Source organism: Mus caroli, unplaced genomic scaffold, assembly GCF_978045245.1.
Source record: "Mus caroli unplaced genomic scaffold, Mus_caroli_1 scaffold_16, whole genome shotgun sequence".
In the NCBI taxonomy this organism is placed as follows: domain Eukaryota; kingdom Metazoa; phylum Chordata; class Mammalia; order Rodentia; family Muridae; genus Mus; species Mus caroli.
The window spans coordinates 62,775,595-62,795,369 of NW_028227271.1; the positions used below are offsets into that span (position 1 = coordinate 62,775,595).

The following is a 19,775-nucleotide window of genomic DNA, read 5'->3' on the forward strand; positions in this document are numbered from 1 at the left end:
ATGAGGTGGCTAAAAGATTTGATAACAAATTCCTTAATGTTTGGGCAAAGAGAATTTATTATTTATTTTTGTTATTTATGTGTATGGGGTTTTGCCTGTATGTTTATCTGTGTACAATGTGTGTGTCTGGTGCCTGCAGAGGCCAGAATAGAACCCTAGATCTCCAGGAACTTGAGTTACAGATAGGTGTGAGCTGCCAAGTGGATGCTGGGAGTCAAACCCAGGTTCTACTGAAGAGCAACCAGTGTTCTTAATTGGTGACGCATCTTTGCAGCCCCAAGTCAAATATTTCTAATTTAGAGAAAGAACCATTTCAAGGCATTTTATTGCTCGGAAGAAAGTTTGAGTATAAAGCAGTTTTCCATCTGGAAATGTGAGTTATTCTTCATAGGTCTCTAAAAAAGAGGTATCAAAAGACCCCTACTGCTAAGTACATATTATGAAGTATAGACTTTGCAAGGACCAGGCTAAAGATATGGGGTATGGTGATTTAAATAGCCACGAATGTAATAATCCACCTGCTATGGATTATTTTGAGGTACAGTGAGGTTATCCACACATGAACTGGATGGTACCACACACAATTGAGTCTGGTTATTACCATTCTATTATCAGATGGCTTTCATAGTTACTGCTTGGGTCACTCTGAGAGAGACCAGCAGACATTGATATGAAGTAGACTGCAGGCTCTGGGGAGGGCTCTCTAGGGATTAGGAAGTTATTCTTACAGTAGAGGAGGTCTTGGGGGGGTTAGATTACCAGTTACTCCAATTAGTTTCCTTTTACCAGCTCTTGGTAGATACTATATTTTTCTGAACTTATATAGTGAGTTTCTTATATCATAAATGAGGTCACTTCTCTGGTTAAAAATCCTTCAAAGGTTTTCTTCCTCTTGCTATTTGTAATGAAATCCAAGCCCCCTTTTCAGATTTCAGCCATCCTGCCTGCTGCTGCCTCTTCTTTTTAGGGGGCAGAAGATGAGACAAGGTCTCTTGTATCCCAAATGATCTCAAAGATACTGCTTTAGCTCATGACCTTTTACTCTCAATCCTCCCATGTCTTCCTCCCAAATTCTGGGATTTTGGGTGCGTACCACCATCCCTGGCTTCCCGGGCTTGTTTCTCGACTAACTCAAGAAGGACTCTTTATTTTCCTGTCTTTCATATGCCAAACTCACCTTTGGGAGGGGGCTTCATTCCTGCTGTTTTCTGACATTCAAATGCAGGTCAGATTTTCTCCATTTCCGTCCTAGTTCTTAGCTTTCCTAGTCTTGGCTCCCCCTCCCTCCTTACTGAGTCCACGCCACCTCCTTGAAAACTTTAGTTTTAGGCACTCACCGTGTCCATGCATATGGACTGCCGCTATGTTTCATGCACATGCCATCATCTTATTTACACATTGAAGCTCTTTCCTTTTTACTGGTTAATTATTCATACATGCATATACACTCTGTTAGTAGAAGTCCTGATCTTTCATTTCTGCATGGTAATGGGGATTCAATAAACACTTAGTAGGGACAGGGTAAGAAGATAAGCTAAGATGAAGTGATTTTCAATATTCTAATGCTAAATCTCCCTCACCCACCCACAGCAGTATGTTCAGTTTCAGGGATGAAGGTTCCCCCTCCACTGGTGGGACTCTGACTAAATTGTGGACATGGGAAGAAAAACTGTGTCTCCAGCAGCAGATGGCAGCACTGCCTTGGAACAAAGGCATCTATGATTCTAAGGACCTCTGTCCCCTTGCTTCCCACTAAATGAGTACCATCGCACTTACTGTAAAATGAGTAAAACGTGCATTTACTTTTTGTGAACTAAGAAAAGAGCTGATGCCTTAAAAGAGGTGTTAAGCTATCCTTTCTCTCTGGATAAACGGAAGCTTTTAGTTCAGCGATCCAGGAAAACCCAGGCTTGACTGCTGCCTTTATTCACGTGGGAAGCAGTTAGTTACAGGCCCTGGAAGAGCTGGACTAGGGATGTAGCTACAGTTCTTGTTTTCAGCTTTGTCCGGTTTTCCAGAAGTGGGGAATAACAGTAAACGACTAGACAATTACACTGTGTAACTCACAAAAAATTCTGAGTTAATATCGAACAATGAAACTAACTAATCTGAATTTAAGGAGTCTGCCTAGACTCAGGCAGAGACAACACAGAGCTCTTAGTGGGAGCTTTACCCCACTGTGTGACATTACAAGAAGCTGCTTGCTTTGAAAGGAAATGAGGGACGGCAATTAATGTGTAACTTCAATGTCCCACTCTCACCAATAGACAGGTCATCCAGACAAAAATTAAACAGAGAAATCCTGGAGTTAAATACCATCATCAAATCAAATGGAGCTAACAGACATCTAGAGATTTTTCCATTTAAACACAAATTAACATAGTTTCTTCTAGACAGCTCATGGAAGTTTCTCTGAAATTGACCACAAAGCAGTCGGACCCAAAGCAAGTCTCAACAGATACAAAAACATTGAAAAAGCACCCTGCATGCTACCTGACCACCATGAATTAAAGCCAAATACCACCAACAACAGAAGTTTATAAACTGGTGGAAAGTGAACAACTCACTACTGAGAGAAAAATGGGCCATGACAGAAATTCACAAGAAAATTAGAAACTTTATAGAACTGAATGAAATTATAAACATGTGCTGGCTAGTCTTAGGTGAACTTGATACAAATAAGGTTTACTGGAAAGGAGGGAACCTTAATTGAGAAAATGCCTCCATAACATCCACCCATAAAGCATTCTCTTATTTAGTAATTGATGTGGGGAGGGCCTATCTCTTCACAGTTGAGGCCAGTCCTGGGCTGGTGGTCCAGAGTTCTGTGAGAAAGCAGGCCAAGCATGCCAGGAAGAACAAGTCAGTAAGCAGCACCTTCCTCACATGGCCACTGCATCAGCTCCTGATTCCAGGTCCCTGGCCTGTTACAGCTCCTGTCCTGACTTCCTTTGATGATGAACAGCAATATGGATGTATAAGCCAAATTCCTCCACAACCTGTCTTTTGTTTATGGTACTTTGTTGCAGCAACAGAAACCCTAACTAAGACAACACCCAAGGAAGGCAGTTCTAAAAAGCAAGTTCATAGTACTAAATAGTATCAAATAATTGGGCAGGTTTAATATTAGTAACTCATTGGCACACCTGAAAGCTCTAGATCAAAAAGAAATAACATCCAAAAAGTGTATATGACAAGAAATCATCAAACTCAGGGCAGAAATCAATGAAATTGAAACACATGCACACACGCACACACACAGGCACATGTGCACATGCGGGTGTGTACATACACAAAATGGAGAATCAATAAGAGAAAGAGTTGGTTCTTTGAGAAAATCAATGAGACTAACCAACCATTAACTAATTTATCTAAAAGACAGAGAGAAGGGATCTAAATTAATAAAGTTATAAGTAAAAGAGAGACATCACAAGAGACAGTCAAGGTACTAGAAGAGTCCATGGATGAACTCCTTCAGATCTTCCCCTGGAGCCCTTGTTCATTAGATTCCTTATGTTTTTCTCTCCTGTTTTACCATATTGGTGGGACACCAAAGAAATCATATACTGGAGAGAATATGTTTAAATGTCCATATATGAAACTGGTTAGATACTTCTTGACATTTGATTTATAGTGTTAGTAGAAGCTTGCTAAGGATAATTTACCATTTAAATTCAAAGATGTGCTATAATCTTTCCAAGCTTCTAGCACTGCTTTAAAATTATTTATTATTGCAATTGCTGATACATTAAAATATATCTGTATCAAAGCAGAGGATCTGGACTTTAGCACAAATATTCAGATGCCTCATTATAATGTGTGTAGGTGAGTCTGCTCTGGTCATTGTCCTGATGCTGGGTTATTAAAATATGGAAATACAGTGTCCTTCAGTTCCACACAGCTTTTCTTGTTTTATTTCTTTGATGGTTCAGCTTTCTCTTTTCTGGTATTTCTTTATGAAGCTTTTCATTGAGTGATGGAATTTCCTGACTGGTCCTCTCATCTCATATTCCTCTCTCTCATTATCAGAACCTCTATTCTTTTGTCCTATCTTCAAAAGACATTCCATAAAAATCCAACCAGTGTTTTCTGTGTTCTGAATTTCTATAATTACAGCTTTAGTTTCTTTAGTTTTTAGTTTTTCTGCTTGATATTTGAACACACCTTTCTGCCTTACCTTACTTACTCCTGTTTCATGCCTACAATATATTTTATTATTTTGAGGCAGGTAAGGATGCTTTTTTAAAAAATAGATTTTCTTGCCTTTTGCATATATTCTGTTATTTCAAGTTTTTTCTTCTTCTCCTTCTTTTTTAATGTTCTTATTTTGGTCGCGTTCTCATACCAGATGCCTTCTTTTCCAAGTGCCTTTGCTGTTCAAAAGGAGACCACATTTGTATCATCATATGGACCATATTCATGTATATGGCAAGTATAAAGGTGTCTCCAGAACACCCAAGTTTGAGATGATGGTAACCTCTGCACTGGGATGTGGGAAAGCACAGAGAGCAGGAAGATTACCCGGGAGAGGTACCAGGGCCCTTCAACTATTTTTGCAAAGCTCATGCTTTGAACCTGGTTTATGTATGCTCATTGTTATTATTCTTGATATACTTGTACATCATTTAACTAGTCCATTACAAATAAACCAAAGAAAAGAGTAAGCCAATAACAAGGAATATTGAGAGCAATGCTCATTGCTTGTTGACTATAGTATTTAGCTGTGAGCTTTCTGGTGAGTCGCTGCCTAAGGATTTGTAAATAAAAATCTGTAACTTTAGGTCTTTTGTAAGAAAGATTTTGAAATCCCACCATTATTCATAAAAGTATCGAACTTGGTTTTTACTTCTTCACTGTGAATCTTATCTTTCTTGGTTTCTCCATCAGTTTTAAATTTCTTAAGTTTGCTGTTCAACTTCATTATTTTGTATATAGAGGTCCACTTATATGGTTAACGTTTTGGGCTCTGTCTCCTATGTTGACAAAATCATTTCACTGTCAAATATAAAGAAGAGAGAGACCCTACAGATCTTGCCAGTGCATTTGATCTGCCTGCTTTTCTTGGAAATCTTTCGAGTCCTGATTTCAAGATTCTTGAAACATTTAGGAGAACCTAATGTGTGTACTTCGTACACTTGATCAATTAGGTCTATACGCTAAGTGCTTGGTGGATGGCTTTGTCCATACTGTGTTTACTCAATCTGACGTTTAAAGTGCTTACTTTTTAAATTGCTTACATCTCAGGAGAAGATTGCACTTTTAATTATATTTATGTTTATAGAAATTATATATTTCAACACAATTAGTTTGAAGTTGTCCTGTTTTGGGAAAAGACACACCCCTCCAAATAAAAAGCTAATTAATAGTTGTTGAAACACAGCCCAAGAATGGAATTGTGTGAGGTTTCTGAGTGCTTGTGAGAAAACTCCAAGAAAACAAGACCAGAATTCAGTTTCTTCAAAACATAGTATTGTTCTTGGAATGTGTTTCCCATGCTCCTCCCAGATATCCATATCATAAATGTGATGGTAAAAGACATCACAAAGTCTGATGTCTATAGCATACCCTTCAAGTATTCCAAATCACTAACTACAAAGATGCTCGTAGAGAATTTCTTTGGAGAAAGTAGTCAGTGCTTTTATACATTTTCCTTCTCCCCCACTCCCTATATGGTTTCAGGCTAAATGAAGGATTGTCATTAAAGGGAGTGACTCTTCTTCAGGGGAAGTAAGCAGAAGACTGGCCCACCAGCTGGTGAAGGCTATAGGCTGTACTCTGTGGTGCATTTCCACATGGCAGTTGTGATATAGTGTTCTGGAATTCAGATGCATGCTAGGTGACTACCAGGAAACTAGTTCAGGCTGGTCCTGAGATTGTTTTAATAGGGATATCATAATGAGAGTTTCAGGTGGTTGTAAGTCACCCTGTGGGTTCTGGAAACCAAATGGGCGTTCTCTTAACCAATGAGCCATGTCTCCAGTCTTGTGTTACTGTGTTTTGAATACTGGAAATAGAACACTGCTGTGAATCTCAGATTTGCTATGCTCTGTATTAACTGGGGTATTTTCCTCTAAGTTTATTATTAACTATCACTCATAAACTCCACAGAATTTACCTCTAACACTATCAAAGTCTGGGTTAAAATGTTCTAAAATGGAGACTGTTGAAAGGTGCTTTGCTCTGAACCTTATGACCTGAGTTCAACCTCCAGGTGGGAGAAGAGAACTGAGTCCATAAAGTTGTTCTTTGCCCGATACTCATGCATTCACACAGTTACAAGTTCACATACAGAGAAACACAAGAAAAGATTGGGGGGTGGGGGGAGCGAACTTTAAAATGTCTTCTCTTCTTTTGTGCTCTCCATTGCTGAATAACACCACCAAGAAGAAACGTGGTCAGTTGGACAATGGTAGAGACCTATCTGTCCTACTTAGCATTCTTGCTCAGCAGAGCACTGTTAGAACTTCTTATGAGAGGAATCCTTATCGTCAGGTTTGCTATTTTCGACTGCTATATAAAACAAGCGCAGTATTTATAACATTATTAACTAGGACTTACTCAAATAACTAGGGCCCATTTACTCAAATAGGCTTTATTTGCTTTCTCTTCAAGTGAGCTAGCTCTACATGTGATCATTGCTGATCGCTCTATATATGTAGGACTATTAAAAAAACAAAACAAAACAAAACTATGGGCTTTGTCTTTCTTGCTTGACCTTTCCATGCCAGTGCTGCTTGTAGCTGAAGAAGACTTTGAACTTTGATTGTCTTGCCTCCACCTTCCAAGTGTAGGAATTACAGGCATGAGCCACCAGGTCCCATTTACATGGAGCTACAGATCCAACTCAGGGCTTCAGGCATATAAGGCAAACACTCTACCAATGAACTATACCATCAACCCAAATCAGTTTATCTTGCCATATTGTTTTTAAATTACCTGATAGCTTTAGAAAATTTCAGTCATTAGCTATAGAGTGCTAAAACTTAATGATTCGTTACTACAATCAGTTCTTAATAGAATCTCAGTGTGCACCAAGTAAATAAGGATGATAGTAAGCACACTACAATTTTAAATCATTTATTTGCATATTTAGAATGGAAAAGGCATTTGATTCTTTAAGTTTGTACTCATGAAATGGAAGGCAGAAATAAAAACAAATAATATGAATATAAATCGGATAAATGGTTCAAAGATTTTAAAAAATTCATATCACAGAATCAAAATATTATATAATACTGAAAGGAAAGTTATTTTTCATTAGAGGTAAGCAATTTTTGAAGAAATGCAATATACACACACACACAAATATCCAATTTTATTGTCTGTATAATATCTTACTATTTGATTGTCTTGAATCTAATGGCTATGCTTTGGTATGGTATTAAGTCTCACATTCTCTAACGAATGATTCAGTCAAATGAAAAGATTTGTAAAAATAGAAAAACATGATTTTTGAAACTCACTTTACAGGTTCATGGCTGTTGGCCGTGTTTTCTTGGAGCTGACCCCTCTTTGGCTGTAGCTCCTTGCATTGCCTTTTACATGTTCTTGCTATTGCAATGAGTTCATTCCCATCCTGAAATCTACAGCTCCGTATCCAGGGAGGCCTTGAAATGCCTGGTTTTTCCTCCATCTTCAGCAGATGGTTGGAGTAAGAAGTCGGTCCTTCCCACTGTCTCCCTCTGCCAAGCATTAAGAAGCTTTTGATTCTGAGTAAGAGGCTGGAGGCTGAAAGCCCAAGGAAACAGTATCTGCTTTAGGTTCAGAAGGACAAGTTATTCATTTACTTAAGGAATGTCTCAGGGTAATATTTAGCTTCTACAGCTAAACATGTTTATGGGGATGCAGTCCTGTGCTTGTCTGGCATCCATCATTCCTTATGAAATCCTAGCTTAAGTCGTACTATGTTTTCTGACATAAAAATACATTGTTATATCAAAATGGAGTGAAAAAGGTGTAATATTTCACAGATAATCATAAGTGCCCTTCAAGGTGTGGAGTCACTGAAAGCTGTCAGCAAAAATATAAAATGTGTCAGGAGGAAATGTGATGGGGAACGTTATGGGATTTCCCCAAGAGATAAACTTTGAGCTGCTATAGAATCCGTCTATTCCAGCAATGGGAGTATATTCAGGATACTTGAGAGCAGGACCTTAAGGAGCCTCCTCAGAGCTACATGGGGAACAACACCATCTAGTGTGGCCCAAAAGGGAATCTACCCAAGCATTCATAATGAACAGATGGACAAATACTTCGTAAGACAGAGACAGGGAACTAGGGCATATTACTAGCCTTAATCAGGAAGGAAGTCTTAATACATGCTAAAGCATGCATAGACTTTAAGAATATTGTTGTAAGTCACTCAACCTTCCGAATATGTGAGGGTCATGACCTGCAGTTTGAGAACTGGTGAAAATGGTAAGAACAGAAGGAAAAAACTGTAGAATCCTACTTTTATGAAGTATATAAAGTACTGAAATTCACAGAAATAAAAGCAGACTAGGGGCTACCAGTGCCAGAGAACAGGAAAAAAAATCAAAACAGGTGATTTAATAGGAATGCAGTTTCAGGGTTGCAAAATGAAAATTCTGGACACCTGTTTCATAACCGTGAGAATATATTTAACTGTAGACTTAAAATGGTTAAGATAATGAGGAACAAAGGATGATTTTAAAGAATATATATTTAAACAGTTTATTTAAAATATTTAAAATACAAATAGAATTTTATTATCGTCTATTTTATTTATTTAAAGTATTGTTTGGTAAACCAAGAGGCACAGGCTCATTCCTATATCATGATTAAAGTCTGTATGCTGTTATCTAATAGTGGAGGCCAATTTGGAATGTCTGTGAGCCCAGGATGGTGACAGCATCAGGGTGGCTGCTCTGAGACCAATGACAATGTCCTGAACTTTTCTGGGGCTTGTGACTGTCCCACACATCACTGAACTGTAAGGCTGATCAGACTATGCAGGATCAATTATATAAAATAAAGCAGATATAGTAGTATTAGGATTTAGACTGTGGGATTAGAGCATGGCCTGTCTGACTTTAAACCCTAGTGTTCCCTTTCTGCTCTGAAGAGTGTGACACTGGGCGAGTGTGTGAACCATTCAGAATCTTAACTGTCTCTCTTTCTTCTTGTAGAGAATGAATAACTACCTATGGGTAGGCTCAGGAACAGTGTGTCAAGGAGCCATGTAGTGTTTACCACAGTCTCTGGCATAGGCAAACACTGCCTCTTTGTTATCAATAACAATAACTTATTTTTCAAAAGAAACGATTGAGGCTAAGAGCTTTCTGACTGGGAAAACAAAATGATCCTGTTTCTGTACAGTTTCCAAAGTCAGGTTTTTATAACTATTGCCATTGTGTAGATTATTTGAGTCCTTCAAATATTTTATTTTTACAGCTGCTCTCTCTAAATCCCATGACACCCTGAGAAGTAGCCAAAGCCTTGTGTCTTTGTGTGATGGAAAGAACTGGAGATCCTGAACAAAGGCATGGAGGGACCCAAAGCTGTTATTAAGGCTTTGTTATGTGGTACTGGGAACACGGTGGAAGCCTTCCATCTTTAGGTCAGTATCTTCTTATGGAGAATTAGATTACTATTTATTAATGGCGGTTCCCTCACATTTCTGATGCACATTTTCAAAGTGCAGAACAAGTAAAATTGTATATTTCAGCAACTTGACAATGGTCACACCACTTATATCTCTGGTAACTTCTATTTTTGGTTCCTACCTTCTTTGGGTCTCTCAAACAGAACCTAAGATTCTGAGATATTTTGTTAATGTCAGTTCCCCTCCCCCATTTTTCTGCTTAAATGAATAGATTAAACAAAAATGGAGCAGCAATAGTTGTATAAGGGAAGTGAGGTTTACTCCACACTGTGTTATCTGGTAGAGAAGCCAGAAAGTGGTCCTTCAGATAGGCTATTCAGTGGTAGGAATCAAGCTGAATCTTCTAATGCTATCATCAAGGATTAATTAAAAAAATAGCAGCAAATAGTTAACTATTTTTATGTAGTAGATATTTTCTAAGAAACGGGCATAAATTGTTTAGCACGATAGAATATTCTGGAGGCCTGTATGTTCTCTTCATATTGAGGTGAGTAAGGACAAGCAGGGAGGGAAAGGAAGTTGCTGAGGAGCACAGAGCTAGTTTAGTAAGCAAAGAAGTTCAGGTCATCTGGGTCCAGAAACAGCACATTTAGGCAGGAGGCTTTCCAATGTCCTCCTGATGACAAGGCACGCAGAGATGGGACTTTCTCCTCCCACTGTGCCCAGATGTTCCAGCCAGGCTACTTAGTCAGAGTCAAGCTCTTAGGCAGGCCTGGGAGGCAACAGGCCAGGCCTAGCCCAGGGCCTCAAGTAAGAAGAAAGGACAGAGGGGAGACAGGGATGTTTGAATAAATCAAACAAGGAGCCCCATCTCAGGGAACAGCAATGAGAAGAATTAACACAGAAGCAGTGACTTTCATGTGGTCAATGATAGCCAAGTACAGCCATAGATAAGATGTTACAACAAAAATACCACAGTAGACCAGCTATGTGGCCTGGGGAAAGCCCCACAGTAGGCCAGCAATGTGGCCTTCGGAAGCCAGAGTCAGTTTAAAGACTCTACAATCCAAATCGACATGGCTCCAGACAGGCAAAGTAGAGTTTCTGGGTCTGCTTCTGGATGTTTGGTGTAATTTCATTTTAAGGAAAAATAATTATGGTTATCTAGGTGGTATCTAGGCAAAGCTGCCACGGCAATCACTGTAGTACCGGCAGCATCTGGATGTTGGCAGGAGCACTGTGCAGGTTAACAGGAGTAGTGGGAAGAGCCACAAGCAGCCACACAGCACCACTGGTTAATGTAGCCAGGCAGGTTGGGTACTTGGCGAACACATAGGTTTAGTACTCAAAGAGTCCAGGACTTGGGTGAAGGAGGACAGTGAATCATTCTATCTTACAAATTAAGCATCATTCTATTTCTACAGCTACAATAAAGATGTGGTGTTTCCCTTTTGTAGCTCTGCACATTTTCATGATTACACACATCAACATAATGTGCCTAAAACCTATACTGGGTTGTTACAAAAAGTTACAACGACTCATGTCCCTTACCCATCTATTCTCTAGATGAATCCACTCTTTTAGAAAACAGGCAAAGTCCAGCTAGCTCCTATCAGAGAGAGCTTCAGCATGCATGCCCAGGGCAACGCATGCACGAGGGCATAGTAATGCACTGCAGCAAAAGCGCTCAATGAGTCTCTGCATTTATGTTTTAGGAACTTGTGGTGGACCAGTCAGTGCCACGTCACAGACTAGAATGAAGGATTATTTAGGTGTACGCTGATAGCCCTGGTGATCACAAAGGCGGGAAGTCCTGCAGGAAAAAGGAGCTAAATGAGAGCAGGGAGTCGAGAGAAGTGCTTGGAATTAAGAAAGCAGGTTTAGAGAACGCAGCGAAAATACAGGACACACGGTTACAAAACAATATATATGAACAGGGTCATACCTAACGATCATCTATTGTTAAATCTGAACTGTAATTGATCTGGTTATTCTGGGCTTTTATTTAGTAAATGCTCTTATGTCCGCAGGGCCGTAACGGGACCTGCCAGTTGATGAGCTGGCTAGATTCAGCAGTTGTCTCCGGAATTAGTCTTGGTTGCCAGTGCGTGGAGGTTAGCTAGAAAAATACAGGAAACATAAATAGAAATAAAGAAGACACATCTGTGTGTCAGCCCTGGGTTTCGCTCGGGCGCCCCCTGTAGGAAGCAGAAACTCGGTGGTGAGGGAACCATCTCACAAAACCAAGGATCCTTTCAGTTGTGAAATAGTAATTTAAACACTAGCATGTGTACCACCACGGTCAATCCAAGTTATTTAATACAAAAATAAAGCTAGACACATGTATGAAAACTATTTATTGAACTCCATTATTTTCTGTGCTAGCTGAAAAAAAAAGATTAAAGGAAATTAAATACTCTCTGGAAAATCTGCTGATTTTAAGTTTTACTAAGGGATGTAACTTATACAAATAACAGTTTTCTAAAAGAAAGCACTGTAAGTTTTTCCACATAAAGACATTAGAAAGTCACTCTTCCAAATACATCGAAAAAAGTTTGAGTACAAAAATAGGTTATCTACTCCTCTTACATACAACATGAGCACATAGCCAAAAATGGAGGCCCTTCATGGCCAAAATTTCTAAAGATATTATATTGGCCTGAAATGTAAGGGTTTTATTTTATTTAAGTTTTGGCTATTATTGTTTTTTCTTTGAGATAGAACCTGACCTTGCTGCCCAGGCCTCCTAAGTAGCTGAATCATAGGAGAGTGTCGCCAAGTCTGGCCAGAATGATAATTTTATTTGTAAAGTATTTTTAGTGTTATCTATATGGCAAAAACACTCTTTCTGAATATGTAACTTATGATGTAGGAAATTAAATTTTTGCTTTTGAAATGTCATTGTAGTTGATCAATCACCATCATCAGTATTTCACAGAACAAATAACTTTTAAGACAACCAGAAGGCAGTCCCAAAGGACTACTGCTTAGATCACTTAAATTGCCATTTTTAATATCACCACTAATTACACATTTTGTATCTCTACTGCTTTCCATTTTATGTTATTTATTCTGGATTAATTTTGCAATCTGTATAAAAAATTTAAAAATTATATCTTTCCAAGAATATTTACATGAAGTGTGTGATGCCAAGTTGGACATTTTCTTGATTAATTTGGCTAGCATCTTTAGCCATTTAATTTTATGTTTTTAGTACACACTGGGATAATGGTCTAAATTTTTTTAAAACTTCCAGATTATTGCTTACAAATAATGTAATTTAATTATTTTAGCCAGAGTAGTACATTATATATTATAACCAAATTTAGTTACTAAAAATGAGGAAGAAAAATATTATCACCCCAAGACAAATAATATTTAATGATCAATGAAGCTACTTACAGTGAGTATTTTCAATATCATGTTTGTCATAAAATTTTACTCATAAGTATACAGCTATCATTTTACATGATATTAAAACTCCTTGTAAGATAATATATATTTCCTAATGTTTTTTGATAACTGAGCCATAATTATACTATTACAATAAAACATAATTCTGAAAATATAATTTCACACTTTTGTTCATAAACATCTCCATCTGTCCTTTGTTAATTTCTTATCATAATTTATTTTTAAGGAATCTGCTGCCCTCTTCTAATTTGTGATTTCTATTCTGCCTTGGTTTTGAAAACTATATAATCTAATGTGTTGAGATCTTATCTAAATTCAGTTAGTGTGCTCTGAAATGAAAAGCTAATGTCTACAACTACATTGCCTTTGGCATATAAGTGATACATCATTCAGTTAAGTAAATCAATGCATATTCTCTCTCTCTCTCTCTCTCTCTCTCTCTCTCTCTCTCTCTCTCTCTCTCTCTCTCTCTCTCACACACACACACACACACACACTGGCCAGTGAGATAGCTTAGTGGGTAGGGTAAAAGCACTTGCTACCAAGCCTGAGAATCTGAGTTCAACTGTTGGTGCCCTCATGGCAAGAGAAGGGCACAGACTCCTACAAATTATCCTCTGACCTCACCACACACAGACAACAAAATAAACAAATGTGAAAACATTATACGTGTATATATGACAACCATTTTTATATTCTCTTAAATATTTATCATCCAATGAAAAGACTAAAGAAGCAAAATATGTCTGCCAAGTGTCGGTATCTGACTAGTGTTTCTGCATTACCTCAGCAGAAGCATTACTGGGCTGGGGTATCTGCTGTAATCTGCAGAGCACACAGCATCTAATAATTCTTTCTTATATTCACTTCTGAAAATATGAGACAGATTCAAGCTTCCTTTTTCCTAAAAATATATCTTAAAGAACTGAAGTGTTTGTGTGTGTGTGTGTGTGTTTTCATGAGATGGACATTTTGAATTGTTAGTTTGGGTAAAGGAGAGTTCCCTTTCTAATTCAGACAGGGCTTGTTAGAGCATAAAAGACCTTAAGAGAACAGAAGAGTGGAGGAAGAGAGAGCTCTTGCTTGACTGCTTTGAACAAATTGGGTCACCACCTTCTTAGCCATATACACCTGGATCAAAATGTCTGCTTTTCTTGGCTCCCAAGTCTGATGGTAAGATTTGTGAATTAGAATTGACATCATCTGTTTTCTCAGGCTCTTCCCTCCACTGTAAGCATCAGTTTTACAAGCATCATTTGCCCCATTTTGTGCACAATCACAGAGAAAGAATGCAGGATGACTACACCTTCTTGTATACACCCCCCCATACCTGTTCAGCACCATCCATGAGGCACAAACTGATGAGTACTCTGCTTAACAACAAAACGGTAGCATTCTATAAATTTATCAAAGCATATTGGGACCATGCATGTGAATAGGTGCCAAAAGCATTATCAGAAAATCTGGGGCCTAGAAATCATCCAACATGCCATACTATGAAAAGATGCAAGAATGTCCTTTCTGGACCACTTAGGGAAGGGGACAACTAACTCTTCAATAGTGATGACCTCCACTAACCTGTCATATGATCACCAGTGTGTACAACAAGAGACCTATAGACAGAGAACTCTCAACTGATTCAGGAGCTCAGCTATGTCCCCACTGTGCCATGGCCTACTCAAATTACAGTTCCTCTGTCAACACCTAAGCTTTTCTGGACCCAGTCCTATGCCTCATCTCTAAGGCTTCCATCTTTTCTTTGTAGATTGACTCAGCTCAAACCTGTGAACCTGAAGATCCTGTAGGCTGGCTCTATGGCTAGGTGGATTTTCCAGACACAATCCAATAGGATTAATTTATAATGCCCCTGTGGTCACCTCCCTCACCTACACTACCCATGGAGAATCTCTTTGTATCTCTCTCAGCCTTCTGCCTTGTCTCTAGTAGGTCCTGTTTGGCCACCTTGAACTTCCCTGTGGTCTCCTTACTGGTTTTTTTGTTTGTTTGTTTTTGGTTTTTGGGTTTTTTTTGTCTCTTTATTTGGTCGGTTTTGTTGTTTTTCTTTCTTAAATCTATGTGTGTGTGTGTAAAATTATAAGTAATAATTACTAGGCACTATGTCATGTGTGATTTAAGAGTTGACCATAGTACTTAAGATCAACATAAGAAAATAACTTGTGCTTGCGAATGGGCAGCTAGCAAGGGAAATTGGGACTATTTAGAAAATTTTAGCCAATGAAACCAACTCAGCTTATGAATTTACTGCTATCCAATAAATTCTGACACCGGAAATTTGTAAGTATTTTGATCTATGCTTCTGACAGGTATGCTCTTAACACAGGAAGGAGCCATTTCAGAAATGAGTAGAGGCTCGAAACTGGAAGAATTTTGAGATCTCTATCAGAAATTATAACAGAAGGACCATTTTGGTGATTCCTCAGATGAAAAATGGTACTTTATTGGAAACAAGAGGAAAAGGCAGTCTTTGTTACAAAGCAGCAAAAATCAGACTGATTTACATACTAATGATTTGTGCATGGTAGAATTGGCAAGCAATCGAACAATACTTAGCAGAAGTGATTTCAAAGCAGTGAAGGTGTGCTTTGGAATCTTATTACTGATTATAGTCAATGGTGCGGCGAGAGAATTATTTTTAGAGAAATATTAGGAAAAAATAATCACTAACCTAGAGGTCTGGAAACTGAGAAATTCACAAAGACTCAATCTAAAAGCAATATTAAGTGAGTAGCCTAACAAGCCCTTGATAAGGACATTAGGGTTAAAAATATAGTTCTAATCACCTGTCCCAGCAGAAGCCAAGAATAGAGATAAGAATGAGCCAACAACTATCCTGCTGGTTTGCAATAAAGGGATGAAGAAGACTAGGTGAAAGAGAGATAAGCCATTATAATTGTATTCCAGAGAACAGGTTATTAGAGCTATTTGGCCACAACTTGCAGTAAGTATTCTTTATAAATGAAGAGAGTTGCCTAGGAAATTATTAAAAAGTCATCAGGGCTGCACAAAAGGCTAACCAAACAGTCTGTTTGCTATTCTTTTCAGAGGAATCCAGCATAGAGAGACACAGGGGTGCAAGCAGGCAGAGCTGTTGGGATAGCATTGCATCTCTCAGGGTCTATAGGTCAAATCATCAACCCCAAGGCTTCTTCTAGTGTTTCAAGGTCAAATGTCATCTGCCCTACTAAGCTGGACCTGCTTGGGATTTGATCCTCCCTCTTTCATATCCTTCCCTTCTCATAAGATGTCAAAATATCCTAGCCCAGCGAATCATTATCTTTTGGTAGCATAAACATGTTTGTCTGCACGGGCTTAGGGTATAGAGAGCACCTTTATTCTTAGTGCAAAGTGCTTAGTCAGATATTATTGAGGATGGATCATCTCTTCATAATTGGCACACTGAAAAACCATGAAGAGAAACAACAGGATGTTATTTAAAATATATTTTTAAAAATATACACACAAACATGCACACATACTATGCATATATTGTGTGTATGAGTGTGTGTGTGTGTGTGTGTGTGTGTGTGTGTGTGTGTGTGCAATGCGCGAGTGTTTGGGTGTGACTGTAGTGCATCTATCGGTCAGAAGAGAGCATCATGAAGCTGGAGCTACAGGCAATTGTGACCTGCCTGAAGAGGTTGCTGGGAACAAACTCTGGTCATTTGCAATAGCAATAAAAGTTCTAAACCACCAAGACACTGTCTCCAGCCTTGAGACAATGTATTTATGTCACCCACACCTGTTCTAGATAATATTTTAAAAAGAATTTGGACATTAGACTTGAAAACTGATTAGGGATGGCTTGTTACTACTGGGATTAAGCAGACATATGTTATAAGTGGGGAGAGAAAAAATGGTGCGAACTCAATACATTCTCTCAAATCCCGGGTACCACCCTGGATACCTGGAATGATGCTGGGGTACAATTAGATTTAGATGAGGTCATAAGGGTGAAGTTCTTAGGAAGGTTATTTATGCACAAAAGAGATGAGATCTTAGTCTCTCTCTCTTTCTCTCTCTCTCTCTCCTTCCTTTCCTTCATTCCTCCTCCCATTCTTTCTCTCGAGAGAACACAGTGAGAAGGTAGCTGTCTAGGAGCTAAAAGAAAAAGTCCTGTACAGAACTTGGTCATACATTTTAGGGCTTAAACATCCTTGTCTGAGGTGATGAAAAAAGTCCTCTCATGTTTCTCTCTTAGTGCTACTGGATAATATGCTGTTGGATAATCTACCTCTTAAGTCACCTGATATATGTTCCTCTTATCCTTGGCAACAGCATCCCAATTCCTTAATAATTCTACCCCCTTCTAACTACATTTTTCAAGAATGGTTGCCAGGTGAAGTGAATTAATTCCCATGGGCAGCCCCTCCCCCTTTTCTGAGGAGAAAAAGAGGACTGGAGGATGGAGGTAGAGAGGGAGGGACTGGAAGGAGAAGAGGGAGGAGAGCCTGTGGATGTAAAATAAGTAAAGAAATTAACTGATTTTAAAAAGTAAACACACACACACACACACACACACACAGAGAGAGAGAGATAGATACAGAAACAGACACAGAGACAGACAGAGAGAGACAAAGAGAGAGACAGAGAGAGAGACAGAGACAGAGAGAGAGACAGAGAGAGAGAGAGAGATACAGAAACAGACACAGAGACAGACAGAGACAGACAGAGAGAGTGAGAGAGAGAGAGAGAGAGAGAGAGAGAGAGAGAGAGAGAGAGAGAGAGAGAGAGAATAGTTAGCATGACTCTAAATAAAAACAGGATACAGGCCTGAGATATTTGCTATATTTTCAAACCCAGATATGTTACGGGGATAGCATGGGATAAGTAGTCTTTGTTAATTCAAAGTCTTTGTTAAGCCACAAGAGGTTTTTTCCTTCAGTGTCTAATATTGGAGTTCCACTTTGCTGAGTGTGCATGAGACAGCATTATGATATTTGCCGTCTTAACTCTTCCCAGAAGAATGCTAGCGACTGAGGATTCGGACATTTTAATCATGAAGAGTCTGGAATGTGAACCAGATAGCCATTTTGGGACCATGAAGCAGAAACAGAGAAAAAAAGTTAGCACTATGGAAGCAGAGTCAATAAAGGGAGAGAAAATGGAAATGTTTTTGTTTTTACTCATTTCCTCATTTCAGACTCATTTCAACTCACCTAACCTGTGAACCACAGGCAGGCTGACTTTGAATGCTGGATTTGTTTAAATAAGTTTAATAGTGATTTTCTGTTACTCGCATCCAAAAACAGTCTTGGAATGGAGGCAAAGTCACCCTTCCAGGGTTTGGTGCTGTCCCTCAAGTTGCCAATGTCTCCAACCAACACCATTATGGGAATAGTCCTCAGCTCAGTCAGTGTGTGTACAGAGACGGAAGTGGCCACTACACAGCCAGGATCACAGGTAGTAGTACCCTTAACAGCAACTTCTTGATGTCATCCTCAAGTATCTAGATTTGTAAAGCCCCTTCTGTTTAAACTGGGAGTTTCCACGGCTTATAGAGGCACAGAAAAGTCATTTTCTACAGTCAGACTGGCATGCTGACACTAAAATTTCAGTCACTGCTTTGAACTCAAAATGGGAAAATTGGTTTTGTGTCATAGGAGGCTTACTCTTCGTTTGTTAATGAAGCTAGAGAATCTGAAGAACAGTTATTTTCTGCTTGAAGGCTGACATGCCAGTGGACATAAAATGCTTCACTTCTCTTTCCCCCTTCCCATGGACAGGGTTACAGTGAACACGTGGCATTCTGGCTTTCACTGATAGTTGAGCAAGCCAGCACCATCCAAAATACCTTATTAGACACTATAATACAAAGACTATATTCTGTGTGTATCTTTCTGGGTCTGGGTTACCTCACCCAGGATGATATTTTCTAGTTCCATCTATTTGCTGCAAATTTCATGAAGTCATTGTTTTTAATAGCTGAGTAGTACTCCTTTGTGTAAATGTACCACATTTTCTGTATCCACTCCTCTGTTGATGGACAGCTGGGTTCTTTCCACCATCTGGCTATTATAAATAAGGCTGCTATGAATAAAGTTAACCAAGTGTCCTTCTGGTATTATGGAACATCCTTTTATAGGCACAGGAGTGATATAGCTGGGTCTTGAGGTAGAACTATTCCAAATTTTCTGAGAACCTACCAGATTGAGTTCCAACATAGTTGTACAAGTTTGTACTACCACCAGCAATGGAGGAGTCTTCCCCTTGCTCCACATCCTCATCCTCACCAGCATGTGCTGTCCCTTGAGTTTTGTTTATCATAGTCATTCTGATAGGTATATAAGATGAAATCACAGAGTTCTTTTGATTAGTTTCTCTATGATGACTAAGGATGTTGAACATTTCTTTAAGCTTCTCATCTATTTGAGAGTCCTCTGTTGAGAATTCTGTTTAGCTCTGTATCCCATTTTTCAATTGGGTCATTTGGTTTGTTGGTATCTAACTTTTTGAGTTCTTTATATATTTTGGGTATCAGCCCTCTGTTGGATGTACAGCCTCTTACCATTCTGAATCCTGTTGTTTTGTCCTATTGACAGGGTCCTTTACCTTACAGAAGCTTTTCAGTTTCATGAGATCCCATTTATTAATTGTTGATCTTAGTGCCTGAGCTTTTGGTGCCCTGCTCACACAGTTGTTTCCTGTGCCTATGCATTTAAGGCTGTTCCCCATCTGCTCTTCTATCAGATTTAGGACATCCAGTTGTACTCTCTTACAAGTGGATATTAGCCAAAAAGTACAGGATAACTGAGTTACAATCCATAGACCCAAAAAA

General features: G+C 38.8%; 1 protein-coding gene across 3 annotated transcripts in view; it reads right to left on the reverse strand.

Moving 5' to 3' along the window:
• The window catches only part of Oxr1 (oxidation resistance 1), a 407,724-nt gene that overhangs the window by 140,571 nt on the left and 247,378 nt on the right, over positions 1-19,775 (reverse strand). The window contains exon 1 of one of the 3 annotated variants that reach the window (XM_029469696.2): positions 7,464-7,696. The exons of the other annotated variants lie outside the window; for them this stretch is intronic. The gene's annotated coding sequence lies outside the window, so the exon portion shown is untranslated. Of the gene's footprint in view, positions 1-7,463; positions 7,697-19,775 lie in introns of those variants that run through there. 3 annotated transcript variants of the gene reach the window in all.